The 15,410-nt window shown below is 42.9% G+C and overlaps 1 protein-coding gene across 7 annotated transcripts in view; it reads right to left on the bottom strand.

Moving 5' to 3' along the window:
• The window catches only part of FOXP1 (forkhead box P1), a 601,823-nt gene that overhangs the window by 244,646 nt on the left and 341,767 nt on the right, over window positions 1-15,410 (bottom strand). The window lies entirely within an intron of this gene.

The raw sequence follows: 15,410 nt of genomic DNA, 5'->3' as shown, positions 1-15,410 counted from the left end.
GAGGTAAATGCATTACAGAATAAACAGCTGCCATGAAAGCAAGATAAACAAACAGTCATTCTTCTGACATTTAGAGAGGCAGGAAGGTTGTATGTTACACAGATCAGCTGCTGACCACCATGAAATCAAACCAGTTGGAGACCAGGACTGCTTGTGTGCACAATGCCATGTTTGCTTGTAAACAACAATTTGCTGTTACCAACCTCGCATTACTCATCATCATAGAAGCCAGAGGGAATCAAGTGAGATCCGGTTAACTCTTTACTGGTGACATTACTGAGCAACACAAAAGCATATAAGAAAAAAGAGGTCACCCCCCCCCCCCAAATGAGGCAAAGAGAGCTCAGTCAACACCTGGCTTGTAGATAAAAATAAAGTATTCACATGGTTTAAACTTTGGTAGCAGCTTTAAAAGGCGGTAATGTTTTCATGCTTGAGTAACTATGCATTCATCTTCTGGGCCCTTTTATCAATGAAATATATGGGCCACACACAATTCGGATATTAAATGTTTTATCTAGAAGGTTGAAAACCCTGACTTTCCTTTCTCTCTGCGTTTCTTGTTCCAGGACACCTTTAAAGCACACTAGACCCACAAACAAGTAGAGTTGTATTCTCAACCACCCTGCAAAAATAAAACTGTATCTATCGCATTATAATTAGACCTTAAGAAAGATTATATAAAAAAAATTTAATCAATTGATGTTACGTCTAACCACTCAGGAGTTCATTTTGTCAGCTTATCAAAGAAATTTTATGTTTTCCAAGTCAAGAGTNATTGATGTTACGTCTAACCACTCAGGAGTTCATTTTGTCAGCTTATCAAAGAAATTTTATGTTTTCCAAGTCAAGAGTGAATAAAAAGTTCAGTAATAGAAATGTTATGAAGAAATGCTTTATTTTCAAAATTTTGTTTCCTGTGTACTAACACGTAAAACAGTTGATTGTATAAGAAAATTATCATGCCTTGTCAGAGGTACTATATTTAGGTATATAATTTGCAATTAAAGTATTAGTTCGAATCTGTTTTACAGATACTTTAGCATTATTAAACTACTTAATTTTGGTATGTTTGAATAACACCCTTCCATTTCTTAAAATTTAATAAGCAAAACAGAGTGGAAAAACAGTTTGGTCATTTCTATTTGGTAATTATCTTATAATCAGTTAATCAATTTTTTAAATTCTGTTATGTCAGAGCACAGTGCAGCAAAACACTGTCTACTGGATATCCAAAGCCAAACTTGAAAATGAAATTAAAACAAATAAAGGTATACCTCAGAGGATTCTGGCAATTACATTAGTAACAATCAGGTTATTTGAATTTCCAACTGTGGAAAAAACGTAACAAAATTTTAGTGGTCGCCCCACTTACCCATGATCTCCACCCACCTGGTTCCACTATAAACTTCACCCTCTCTGGCTGCGTTTGTTCTCATCTCCTGCTCCAATGATCTAACTTTGTTCTGCAATCCTAAAGTCACAAAGTAATTAAGTGTGTTTTTCTTTGTGATTTTGTTTGTTTTGTTGTGCCGTGGTTTGTTTCCTAAGTCCCTCCCTATTGACAGTCTCCTTTCCCCAAACCGACACAGCCCCAAAGCCTCAACAATGTCTGGAGAAAAGTTTTCCACACAGTTTTAGTGCCCTTGTAGAAGGGAATTTTTCGGCCTGTGGACCTATTAACACCTTCCAAACACAGGGCGGGAAGAACACTGCTACCTCTCCTCCCTTCCGCCCTCCAAAGCCCTGTGGGGCTCGGACAGCTCTGCCCCAAGAGCATCTCGATGATGCAAGTCTGGCTGCTGGGACAACCAACATAGAGACTTCCTCAAATGCTTTGGGATCGGAACATTCTCAAATTCCACACTCTCTACCCATGTGCTCCAGACAAGATGACTAGGAGAAGTGAAGTGCCTTATTCAGTGTCCCTGTGAAACTCGAGAGAAAACAATGAGTAGGTGGAAGCAGTGCGCTGCGACCTGCCTCCTTACCCCCTTCCTCACTGGAAAATGCTGCTTACCCACCAGCTGCACCTCCAGTCTTCCAGTCCTCCTGACTGGCCCTGGGGTTTTATTTCCCTCAAGCCTGATGAACTAGACTGCTGGTAAAATACTATAAACAGTGGACAACTCTAAATGGTCATCCAGAGTTGTAACCATCTCCCTTGATAAAGACCAATAATTAAGCACTGGAGTTTCTAAAGCCAGGCCAAAGCTAGGCACGTAATCACAACCCAAATGGGACCCTCTGTTACCATGAGTAGGATAAAAACAGCATGCCTGCTCCTCTCCACCAGGTGCGGTGGTAAACTTGTCCTAATCCACCTCTAGTCTTACCTGCATGTGTCCCGTTTACCTTTTGGGGTCCCCACAGACCCCAAAATTTTAAAGCTTTATTTACTAAATGAATAAAATATAATAAACGAAAAACAAAGTCCATTTCTCAAGGAGTCTTTTATATCCAGTTTGGTATAGTATTTTAAAAACTGAAAACCATCCCGAAGAAGCTCTGAGGAGACCCAAGATTGGAAAGGACTGATTTATTTCTCCCACAACTCTTCTCCAGGGTGAAAATCTTACAAATTCTCAGATCCCTAGGGCAGCCAGCTATCTGAGTGGACACCTGCGCCAGCTTCCAAGCCCTGGGCACTCGCTTCTACCTTCATTATGTTTGCCTTCTCGATCTACACCTCCACCAAACACTGTTTTTAAAATGTATCCACTTTTGACAACATGTAAATCTTTTTCAGAGGAAACGTTATATCACTTTGTCATCTGGAAAACCAGTATGTATCTCTTTAGAGAAGAGAAAAACTTTGTAATACCTGTAAGACAACCTAACCAATGTTATTAAATTCTAGCCAGAGCCTGCTGCCCACAAAGGCTCCCAGCCGGAGCCATCTTCTTTCTTTGTTAACATAATGAGCTTACAACTGGAAGAGAGAGATTAAAGAGACACTAGTACCAAATGGAGACTTTTTCCTTGGCTTTATCAGAAGGATTAAAACCCACTGAAAATGGAATTGCTTCAACACCAAATCACAATCATGAGAATTGGTGAATGATTTATGAACCATCTAACAATCCTCTTCCAACACACCAGTGAGTGGTACCAGCTTATGTGCTGGGGAACTAACTGAGCTGGAGGAGACTTCACAGACCCATGTGAACTCTCTCTTCTTGACTCCTAAGCACGGTGTTCCTAACAACGCAACAAACAAAGCACTTCTAAAGAGCCTACTGCGTACACTTACGCTGCTAGAGAAATGAATAGCCAACTGCTAAATTCTCTGCTCTTGCCCTAACCTGAAGGGGGCTCCAGGACCACGGGTCTTACCCTTGGTAGAAGCCAACTTAGAAATCAAACTGGCAGCTTCAACATGAGCCTCCCTCCTGGGTCTGCACTTTCTTGCACCATCAAAAAACAGTTCATCAGCACTTAAGTAGAGCTGCCTTTCTACAACACAAGTTCAGAGTTTATTCAGTACCAAGTAAAAACTATAAGCATATCATTTAAATGTTTTATTGGTCAAAAAGATGGATGCTTTTATTAGTCCAACCTTTATTGTAATGGAGTGCCACTGATGACCCAGCATTAGCCTCATTCCCTGCTATCAATCATATTTCTAAGAGTTCATTTTGGCTTAAAATCCTAAGAAATTGCTATAATTTAAAGACAGGGTGTCTACATAATGAGAAATGCTTCATAGATTGTATCATTTCACAAAATATGGTATTTTTAAAAATGGGAACAATGACTATGATGCTGAAGTATTAAACATGGAAAAAATATATATATATTTATACACATATGGGATGTATACACACACACACACACACGCAAAATGTATAACATAAGATGTAAGCTGTCCTTTGTATTTGTGGTTCCCACATCTGTACACATTAATCAGTATCTTTGGGAAGTTGAGCAATTCAAAGGCATAGGCATATAGTTTCCATAGATTTATATATCTGGAGAGAGAGAGAGAGAGAGAGAGAGAGAGAGAGAGAGAGAGAGAGAGAGATAGATATGAATGACACTACCAAAATGAAAAATAAAAATGAAAGGGAGAAAACTTAATGTATAATAAAATGATAGAAAAGATATCAAAACACATCTTGTGAGGCAAGAAAATTCCATCAGTGTTACATTCCCCAGCCATCCACTATAATCCCTGTGCCTGTCTGTCTATGTGAAGAGAACTAAAGTAAGCACTTCAGTAAGTGACTTCAGGACAAACTACAGGCACCTCCCAATTTACTTTCAGTATGGTATCAATAATATAACAATATCCCTACCTTTTAAGTCCTCATCTCATTAAACCACCTTCATGACCATTTAGCACATCTGAGTACTATAAAGGAAGGAGTATCTAAAAGAATTTTTCAAAGTACAGAGCTAATACCAATCTTTTTAAAGTGCCCCTTCCATTTTTACTACTATGCAATTAAAAACAACATATACACATCTTCCAAACTAGTATACACACACAAATGGAGCCATTGTGTTACACGATGAATGAAGGGTAGGCTCCAACTCAGGCACCTGGATGGTGGGCAGATCTGCTATGAATGGCTGAGAAGGGCAGAGAATGAGCAGCGCCAAAGTCAAGAACCTAGACAGCACCTTACAGCGAGCAGGGCTCAACTCAGAAACAGAGTAGCCAGAGGCTGGTGACAAGTACAGGTGGGGCTGGGCATCAGACTGGGGTCCATGGTAAGCAGCCACAGCACTGACTGAGGGGCACCTTCTCACTGAGGTACGCTTCCCCATGTGGTGTCAAGATAAGCACCTACACCTTGTCCCCCCATCCAACTCTGACTAGTAAAAAGGTCAACTTCTCTACCTACGTCTCAACAACAGGAGGAAGTGCTGAGTCAGGGATGGTATTAAGGAAGAGACTATCAGACACGCCAACAAGCAGGGTAGAGCTTGAGGTGTCCAGAATAGGAAGGGTGGGCACCAATAGCAGGGCAGAAGATGGCAGCCACCCCTCACACTGGGTACTGTGTCACTGGATGGCTACACATTTGATGGTGGGACTGTCTGGTGTTTGGTGACTGGATTCTCAATAGGACTTATTCACCAACTAAATACCCAAAGAAATTTTTGAAAGGGTGTTGCTACTCCTTGGCATTTCCATGGTAAATGTGAGGGGTGGCGTCTTGGATACCTTTAGAGCAGAAACAAAACCTGTTACCAGTATGAGACAGAATGGAGGCCAACAGGGCCCATTAACATTGTCAATACACAAGTTCAGACTCGTTGAATATCACAGCCCATGGATAACCAACTGGAGGGGGTCTGTGTATTTATCCAAGAGGAGACCCTCATGGCACTTTCCTTAGGAGACCAGTACAGGTGCGGGGGCTCTGTCTCATGGCAAGGGCTTTCCAAACAGACCACATGTGTCTCCAACAGGTAAAGAAGTTATCGCTTTCTATACTGCACCTGTGGTGCAGACCTTGGCAACACAAAGCATGGTTCCATGGGTATCTCCTGGGAACTCAGAAATGCAAGTTCTCAGGCCCATCTCAGAACTACTAAATGAGAATTTGCACTTTAATAAGATCCCCCCAGTTGCTCACAGGCACGTACAGACTGAGAAGGCACGTGTGGTGGAAAGGGAGCAGCCAAGACCAGACATACTTGAACTGCATTCCCCATTCTGCCAATTTACAGGTTTTCAGCAAGCTACCCAACCACTCTAGCTTTCCATTTCCTGATGTTTAAAATTATACCACTCTGCCTCTGGGTTCACTCGTCCTTCTCAGCAGTATTTATTTTGTACCTAACATGTTCCAGGCTATGTACTAACTTTGGGGCAACCACTGATACAGATCCATCTACATGGAGGTGACTGTCTAATGGAGAAGACACACAGTAATCAATGAGTCATATAAATAAGTGGAGATTCTAACTGTGGTAAGTGCTACTATGAAAAATGCACAGTGCTCTGAAAGCACACAGAGCTAATCTATGCAAAGTGCTTTGTACGTAGTAGGTGCTCAATAAATCACAGTAATTATTAGTAGCCCATAAAACCCAGACCTTTGGGAAGCTACTAAAAAATTCCCAAGTGCAGAGTACACTTCTCCCATCATAAAATGAGCTAATAGTAGGACTGTGTTCTCAGTTAAAAATTACTTTTTAAAAATGTTTTCCTGCTTTCTCCTGGCTGTATGAGGAATATAACATCAATAAAGCCAACATTTCTCCTAATGACAGCTTAGAGAATGACATTTACTTTCTGGATTCTTGTTAAGAATTAGCTCTTGTTTACCAAGTTGTAGTTACAAGGAAAAACGCAGAGCAGGGCAGAGGGTAATACTACAAACCAGCCTTCTTCTAAGCAGTCTTCTGATTATCATTTTAAAGCCTCGATACCTAAAGAAAATCTTTAATTGGCTTTTCAGTGGCATTTCTCCTTTATATACACATTTGTTGATGTCAAGAAAATACATGCTAATAACTGCAGATAGCATTAGCAACCTAATAGTGTGGACACAAGTGGTTAATTCCTAGTGCACTTACCACGTGTCTACACAGTGAAAACTGGACTGAACAGGAGTCAGAGGGCACATGACCAAATCCCCACCGGAGGACGCCCAAGGGGCAGTGTGACTTCAGTCCACCACACTCAATGGGAAGCACCCCTCACATTACAGCTGCGTGTGTTCAGTGTCCCTTAAAACGGCCCTCCATCCTCAACCAGGTCTTCTTCTTGCTCGTTTCCCATGAATTCCTGCACTTTAAATAAAAAATTTAAACAGGATGCAAAAGCTCTCCATATTTGTGCAAGCTTTTGGTTCTTTTTCCAAAAAGAACCAGCAGGTAGATACTTGTGATGGGACAATTCTGACCTCACTTATCAGAGCACCCCTGACCGAAGAAACCAAAACAGAATAGCTGGTTTGGAACAGGCAGGGGAGTTGGGGCAGGTATGTTATGTGAACTGTGGTTTGTGTTGAGACCTCCCCTAACATACACTAGCTGAGTGATGCAACCATCAGCTCACAGTGGAGCATCCGCTGTGATTTTTATACACTGGAGTATTATTAGGTGAAATAAGACAGATGGTTTCTATGTATTACTGCCTGGAATAAGATAGATATTTAGCATCATTTCCCTTGGATCCAACTATTAAAAATGCCAAGTATGAGAGAAAAGGATACCTGCAGGGAACAACTGGCAATGTCTGAAGGCATTGGGTCGTTATCCTGGGGGAAAGGGGTGTGTGCTAGTGGGAGGCCAGGGATGCTACTAACTATCCTACAACACAGCCCCCAAGACAAAAATTACTCGGTCCCCCATGCCGATAGAATTATGGTTGAGAACACGGTTCTATGCAAATTTGTACTGTTTTTATTATGAGATCAAAGCAATGTCCTATTTCTTGTTCAATAATAAATTTATAATGTGACTTAAAATTTTAATGACCTATGACTTTTGCTTGCATTTCTACTTCATAAATGCTGCTGAACTGAGCACCTATTACGGGTCAGGTTAGGCAAGACTTACGTGGCGCCTGACATGTGAATGGAGTACTGTGTTTCCAGAGGTTAGAATGCAGAGGGCTGAGATGGGCTGAGGCAGGGGCGCTTGCAAGCTGACAAGAGAAGAGGTGCCTGCGAATGGAAGTGGCCCAGCTCAGACAGTGAAGACTGCAGATGGAGCCTTCACTGAGCAGGGGGCAGGGAAGGTCTGGGATAAGAGGAGCTTTGGAGGAAAAGAAGTCCGGTGAAGTGCTCAGGAGAAGATAAAGCAAGGAGACTAGGGATCAAGTGAGGCAGCTTTTGTCCAGTACGACAGGGTCAGAGGGTAGGGATGAAGAGAGCAGGGCCTCCCCCGCCTGCGCCCCCAGGCTCTCCCTCTCCCTCTCCCTCTCTCAAGCAGGCATGCCAATCTTGGAATAATCTTCCTCAGTCTCCAGCTCTCGACTTCCTTTTACCGCCAGCTGACTGAGAGAACACAGCTCACTGTCTCCATTGTCTCCACCCCTCCCTCCCACTGGTTCCTGAGCCCCACTGCAAACGGGCTTCTGCCCCACCTCTCTGCTGAAAATATTCCTACCACCATTGTTAATGGGCTCAGAGCTGCTAAATTCAATCGACTTTGCAATTGTTGCCTTACTTGACCTCTTGACAGCACATGACACTGTCATTTATATTGTCTCTCAGAAAAAAATCTCTTTTCTTCGCCTCCAGGTTTTCCTGTGCAACTCAGTTCTCTGTCTACATGTTGGTGGCTCCTTCTCACTCTTTAAAACGAGCTTAACTTGAGCTCATTCATAAATGTTTCATCTTGCTCAGAGTGCCACCCTCAGGGCTCCCAAACCCTTAGAGCAGGGATTGGCGAACTTTTTCAGGAAAGGGCCAGATAGTGAATCTTTCTGACTTCGCAGACCACTGACTGGGTCTTTGTCCCAAGTTCTCAGAGTGGCAGCCCCACTGTAGCACAAATGCACCCAGAAACAATACCCTGAACAAACAGGCATGGCTGAGTTCCAATAAAACTTCACTCACCAAACATGTGACACTGGACTTGGCCCACAGGGCTGTAGGGAGCTGACCCCTGCTCTAAAGCACCGTCCTTGGGAGACCTCGTATCCTTCCCATGGCTTCACTTCACGCCTGCCTATATATCCGGTGACTCCTGAATCATTTTAGGATTCAACAAAAATGTATTTCTAGAACTACAGGCCCCGACTCCTACAACCTTCTGGACATTTCTGCTTGGACATCCTAAAAGAACCTCAACTTTGTTCAAACTGAGCCCTTCTTCTTCCTCTATCCAAATCCCCAGCCAAGGGTTTTCAGGGATGGAGTCACAGTCTAAATCAGGAATTACCTGATAGTGTTCCCTCTCTATGCTTTCCCTCCTCACCAATTCTCACCCACGCTACCTGCTATTTACGTAATATTGGCTTCTCCACATCCTTGCTTTGAGCATGCCCCCACCACTTTATAACTCCAAACGTGGATTAATGCATCATCTCCTCGTCTGGCTACTCCAAGCTACTTCTGACCATGTCACCTCCCCAATTCAACGGCTACTCCTTCAATGGCTCCCTATGGCCTCAAGTGTGAAGTCCCAAACTTGTGGACCTGCTCCGTCCAACACAAAAGCCACAGGAATCTATTGAGCACTTCAAATGTGGCTAGTGTGACTGCAGAACTGAATTTTAATATATGTGTAATTTTAATGCAAATTAGTTTAAATTTAAATTTAAAAACTGATATTCAGTGCAGTTACTGGAAAACTTTTAAGTATGTGTTGAACAACTTCTGTATGTGAATCTACTAATCTACTTTTTCAACCTTAAATTTTATGAAATTTTAATATCCGAATTGGGATTTTTCAGACTTAGTATGAGAGAAAAAAATGTAAAGTGTGTCTTTTATAAATTATATTGATTCCATGTTGAAATGATGACATTTTGGATAAATTAGATTACATAAAATAATATAATTTACCCCAGATCCTTCCCACTTTATTAAATGTGGCTAATAGAAAATGTAAAATTCCTCACACGGCTCTCATTTTGTTTCTGTTGCACAGCGCTGAACTAGGCACACAGCTCTTCGTGAACTGACTAGCCTGAGGCTCTCTCTCGCCTCTTCCTCCCTGTCTTCATTGTGGCCATACTCTAAACTGATTCTGCGGCCTCTCGGTACCTCCACACATGTCCCCTCTACCTCCTCTGAGCCTCTGCCGTGAACCTTTAAGGAGCTCATTCCTACTGAACCTCAAAACTCAGTTCAAGCTAAGAAGCTTTTATAGATCATCCCCATCACCAAGTCTGAGACAGACATTCTCCCACGTGGTCTCTTCAAGTTTTATACTAAACTCTTGCAGAGCAATAATTACACCATATTCTGATTTTCTGAATGCTTAGCTGTAAGCCAGGCACCATGTCTTGTATCTTAACAGGATTCGTCAGTTTGAAAAATATTGGGCTGTCGGAAATGTCATGACGCATTTTTGCAATGAAAAACATACAAAAAATACGTCATGACATTTCCGACAACCCAGTAATTCAATGCATGAATGAATGAGATAGTGTGCAGCTGGAACCAATGACTTGGGAGCTGATTATAAGAGCCTCGGTAGCATCAATAAGGTTTCTCAGATTTCCAGCCCAAGTGATTGGGAGAATAATAATGCTTTTGTGAAAAAAGCCAAGCTAAGGAAAAAGGTTTCTCTCAGGAGAGAAGCGGAAGTGAAAGCAAGAACTAGTGGGGAGTCATTAGTACAGAGGCAACAGTTCAAAGAGAGTGGGTTAGATTGAGAGGGGAGGGGAAGTGTTCTTGGAACAAACCATAGTCAATTCCAATATTTAGGAAACAGGAAAGGTGACATTTACTGAGTACTAAGTTCTAGTCCTCACAACTACCCTGTAGGGTACATACTAACCCTCATTTTTTAGAAGGAAACACTGAAGGTCAGGGAGTATTAACACAGATACACGAAGATGGTGAACAAACATTTGAACATTAAAGTCATCCAATCTCTGTCTACTACAGTGCAGAGGTCTAGTCAGGGGTAGAGCCCTAGGCAGTGGCACAGAAGTTAGAAGGAAGTTCAAGAAGGAAGGAGTGGTTGGTGGTTTCCAGTAGTTTAGAGGTTGAGTAGAATAAGATGATGGAGAAGGGAAAAGGGAATTCCTCCACCCAACGTGAAATATCTTCATCCTTTGCCCTTTCCTCCTTTCCTTCTTAGAATAAGAGGTTGTTCACCTTCCACCTTCCCTCTTAAAATCGTGCCTCTATCAGTTATCCCACACCGCCCCCATCCCTATCACCTCCCTCACTTTAGCCTACAAATGCATCGAGGTACTCCGACCCTCACAGGTTACTCTTCAGCTCATCTGGCGCCCACCTTCAGAATCATTTCCCCATTCAGGCAAGCGTCTTGACAGGGTGCTGTCTCCGTGTTATCTCCCACTTGCAGCTCTATGCCCTGATGAAGCCCATTAGAACCAAATGCTTCACCCGACAGACTGGGGCAGAGCCTGGGGGCAGCACTTACACCGGGGAAGTGATGACGGTGGTGTCAGGGCACACCAGGAAACCCCGCGAGATCCAACAGCCCGGGATTCTCTGTCACGCCTGACACTGAAGGCCACTGTTTGAAACTTCTCCCATAGCTTCCCTGAGACCTGGTCCCCTGGTTTGCTGCCTGACTCTGTAATCATCCACCTCTTCTGTCACGTTTTAAAGACGTTACTATTTCTACTTGCGCATTCAATGTTGGTATTCCTTAAGATGCCCTTGTGCCCTCTACAGATGCTTCAACCCCACCTATTCTGTGATTTCTCCAGATTGGATCCCCAACAATTACTTCTCTCTTTATTATTTATTCCCACCACCCAATGTCTTTTAGATTCCCTAAAACTCAAGATGTCCAAAATTGAACAGTCTTTCCTTATAGCTGCTGCTTTCTCTCATCAGGAAAAAGTCACTGTCATCTCCTTTGACACTCAGTCAATCACCAAGACCGGGTAATTCTTAGTCTTATATATCTGTCAAATGTATCGCCTTTCTTGTCATCATTCCCATGGCCATCCAGCCCTCATCATCTTTCTCCTGCAGTACTCATGGGACCATCTGCTACCATCATCGACATCATTGAAAACAAAAGTCAGTGTGATCAAGTCATTCCCTTGCTTGCAAACCTCCAACGCTCTCCGGTTTTCGAAGGGTAATCTTAATTCCTTTGCTTGGAATAAGAGGCACCTGGGTAACTTCCCAGACTTCTCTCCTGCTGTCCTCCTCCACTAACCCAGCACTACTCCTGGTTACTTACTGTTTACCAAACATACTTTGCTCTTTCATATTTCTACATATACTGTTCTCTTCCTCTTAGATGCCCCCTTTCTACTACTTTGATCAATAAACTCTTATAAATGCTGTGAAACCCAGCTCAGACATTACCTTTAGGGGGAGATATTTCATCCTATGTACTCTAGATACACTTTCTTTTTATGTTGGCCAAAGGTCAGGCACCTTTCTGTATGATAATGACTACACATCTCCTCCCACTAGGTCAAGAGTATCCTATCATCGCTTCACTAAAATCTAATAGCATTGGATACTTATCAGCCATTTGGCAAAAGTATGCTGAATGAATGATTGAATGACTGGGGCTACGAGCAATGGAAGGATGTAGAGTGCAGGCATGGGCAATCAACAACACTGTTTGCAGCGTGGCAGCTGCTCAATCAGCTGAGAGTCCCTTCTCTCTTGCAGACTAAGGAGGTGATGAAAGAGAAAAACATGCCCAAGATTCTGTGTTTAGAAAAGGGATGGTTAACAAGTCACATGACCACCAACTTTAGAGTAAAAGAGGGAGCAAATGAAGGTATAGAAGAGTCTCAAGTTCTAGGATGGTCAGTGTAGTGAATGAATCACAAACACTGGGACCGAGGCGCCCCTGAGGGCTTGCTGAATTGTCTAGGATGCAGAGCTGTGCATGCAGCATCGTTTTAAGAGTACCACCAGAGGTACTCACGGCCTTATTAGGAGAGCCATGGACTCAATGGAAGATGGACTTGGGAGTTGCCAAGGCCATAGCAGAAGAGGAAGACGGGATACGGCAGAGAGAGATGGTAAAGAGTGTATACTGAAATGACTAGTTATGCATTCTGTGCTGGGAGGGGAGGGAAGTAGACACAGGATCGAGAAGATAAAGTACAATCAATGCAAGTGATGGGAAGGCTGTGATCAAATAAAGGATTTGAAGAGTCTGGGTAAAACATATACAGTAATCCCCCCCTTATCCATAGGGGATATGTTCCAAGAACCCCAGTGGATATGCATACCCATGGATATTACCAAATCCTAAACCCACTATGTTTTTTCCTATGATAAAATTTAATTTATAAATTATGCACAGTAAGAGACTAACAAAAATAAGCAATAATAAGAAGAACAATTTTAACAATATACTGTAATAAAAGTTATGTGAATATGGTCTCTCTTTGAAGACATCTTACTGTACTGTCCTCACCTTTCTTCTTGTGATGATGTGAGATGACACAATTCTACATGATGAGATGAAGGGAGGTGAATGACGCAGGCTTTGTGACGCAGCGTTAGGCTAACAGAAGGGTGACTTGGACACAAGCACTGTGATACTGGGACAGTTGATCTGATCACCGAGAGGGATACAAAGTGACTAACAGGCGGGGAGCATCTACAGCAAGGCGACGCTGGATACAGGGCTGAGTCATGTACCCAGTGGGATGAAGGGTGACGGCACAAGATTTCATCACACTACTCACAATAGCATATAATTTAAAACTTGTGAATTGTTTATTTCTGGAATTTTCCATTTAATATTTTTGGACCTCGGTTGATCACAGGTAATTGAAACAGCAGGGAACTGGAACTGCGGATAAGGAGCCTACTGTATTGCAACAAAACCCAGTGAAGTTTAGACAAGCTTCTAAAGTCATCCAGCAGGTCAGAGGGAGAGGATCTAGTACCTCACACAGCGACACACAGTAGGCATTCAGTAGACATTTGCTGAATAAGTGAGTCAATGACTGTAGGGACAGAACTGTCCCCTCACCCAGTGGTCCTGCATGAGCTGCCAGCATCTAATTTATCATCAAGCTCATTAGAAAATAATCACAGATTAACAGTGTACACCAAGGACGCCCCGCAGACTGGCTGTCGTGACAAGGTTATATGCGACATTATTCTAACATGATAATATAGCAACATGTTTAAGAGTTAGAAATACTCGGCCACAAGGGCACCCCAATCTGCCAGAACCTGGCATATGAAAGAGTCAGTAAATACCTCATGAATGAATGAAAGAATACATAAGTGATGAACAGAATATGCACTCCTTATAATACCTACACACCGGCTGCCTTTCAAAATCATCACTCAAGGAACAATTTTCACTGAAGTCACGCTGAACAAGAAGCATGGAATCTTAACTCTTCAAAATGTCTCAAAAATGTAGATGCTGCAAAGCCACTAACTGGGAGGTGGCAGTGTGTGAAGGTGCCTGATGCTGTTGCTCCAGGTTATTCCAGTACATCTGTCACATAAATGCTAAGCCGTCAGCCCCCTTTGCCTGGGCAGCCGCAGCTCAGTCTGCTCAGTCTGATCAGGAACGCGCTCCCTTAATGCCTCTTACTTCATAAAGGACCAGTGTAGTCAACTCTCTGAGCAACTGGGAAGGAAAGAGAGCTGATAAGAGAATTAATACTTTCTTCCCAAATCACATCATCTAGGAGAAGAAAAGAATGTTAAAAAACAACTCTCAAATGGAATAGGAGAAAAACATTTTAACATAAAACTCTAAGCTATATTGATGTTTATACGTATTATGGGGTAAGGGGACAAATGTCTGAGCTAAGTCATAATTGCTAATGCTACGGATTTGTTCCCTGTCTGAGATAAACACAGATTTACATATTTTGTCTGTCTGTTAAACATTCCTGTTACTATAAAGAATTTTTCTTTACAGGAGTAGCTATTTTTCACCATTCCTTTCCCATTCTCTGCCCACTGGCGTTCCCTATCCAACAATCTGGGATTTCTCCCACAAACACCAATGCTAGCAGAAACCTTTTGAACCACAGGGTTGAGAACCCAGTCCCCTATGGAAAGAAACAGGATGTGCGGGGATTTCAATGCAGAGCGGCAATGGACATAGGAGGGGGTGCCAACCCAGGGTCTTCGGGTGCACCAAGAAAATCACGTCTTTAGACTTTTATGCAGCATTTATGTTAAGACAGTAGAGTCACAAGAAAACCTCCACCTTCTAGAAATAAAAGGTGGTTTTACGGATTAGGCCTGAATGATTTCCAAGTTTTACAAAACCAATTGGAGAAAAAAGGATAAAGAAAAAACGTTTGTGTCCTACTTCTATTTTTACAGTAACTACTTGACACACCAAGGACACGGGCACTTTTTTGGCAGCCTGTGATGCCAGACTCCTCTGGGGAGGAGAAGTTTAAATTACATCGATTTTAATCTTCCCATTCACTAGAGCTAACTAAAGTACCTGTGGTTAGGAACCTGGGTGTGTCACTCTGTCTTGCCAGGTCTGAATTGGTAACAATCTTTGGATCTTTCTCCTAGGCAAGGCTGGATTCTTCCAGGTCCAGGTGGCTGATGGATAACGCTGACGCCAGAGCACTGCCTCTCCACTTTGGGCTTCTCTCATCAGGCTCGGGCACAACTCTTGCCAGCCTCACAGCCCCATTCCTCACTGCGCCTCTGTGCCGGGCAGGGGCCTCTACCAGTCAGCACAGGGAATGTCAGTGTCTACCACACAATCCCTCCTCCTTCCCTGGGTTCCTGTTCTCCTGCCGACCTCCAGGTTTTTCTCCTACTCAAGGGTCAGTCTCTCTCTCTCCCCCTCCTCTCTCACAGTCTCTCTCACCT

Source organism: Hipposideros armiger, unplaced genomic scaffold, assembly GCF_001890085.2.
Source record: "Hipposideros armiger isolate ML-2016 unplaced genomic scaffold, ASM189008v1 scaffold_158, whole genome shotgun sequence".
Classification (NCBI taxonomy): domain Eukaryota; kingdom Metazoa; phylum Chordata; class Mammalia; order Chiroptera; family Hipposideridae; genus Hipposideros; species Hipposideros armiger.
Note: the sequence above shows the minus strand (reverse complement) of the source record. Positions and strands in the feature narration are given on the sequence as shown.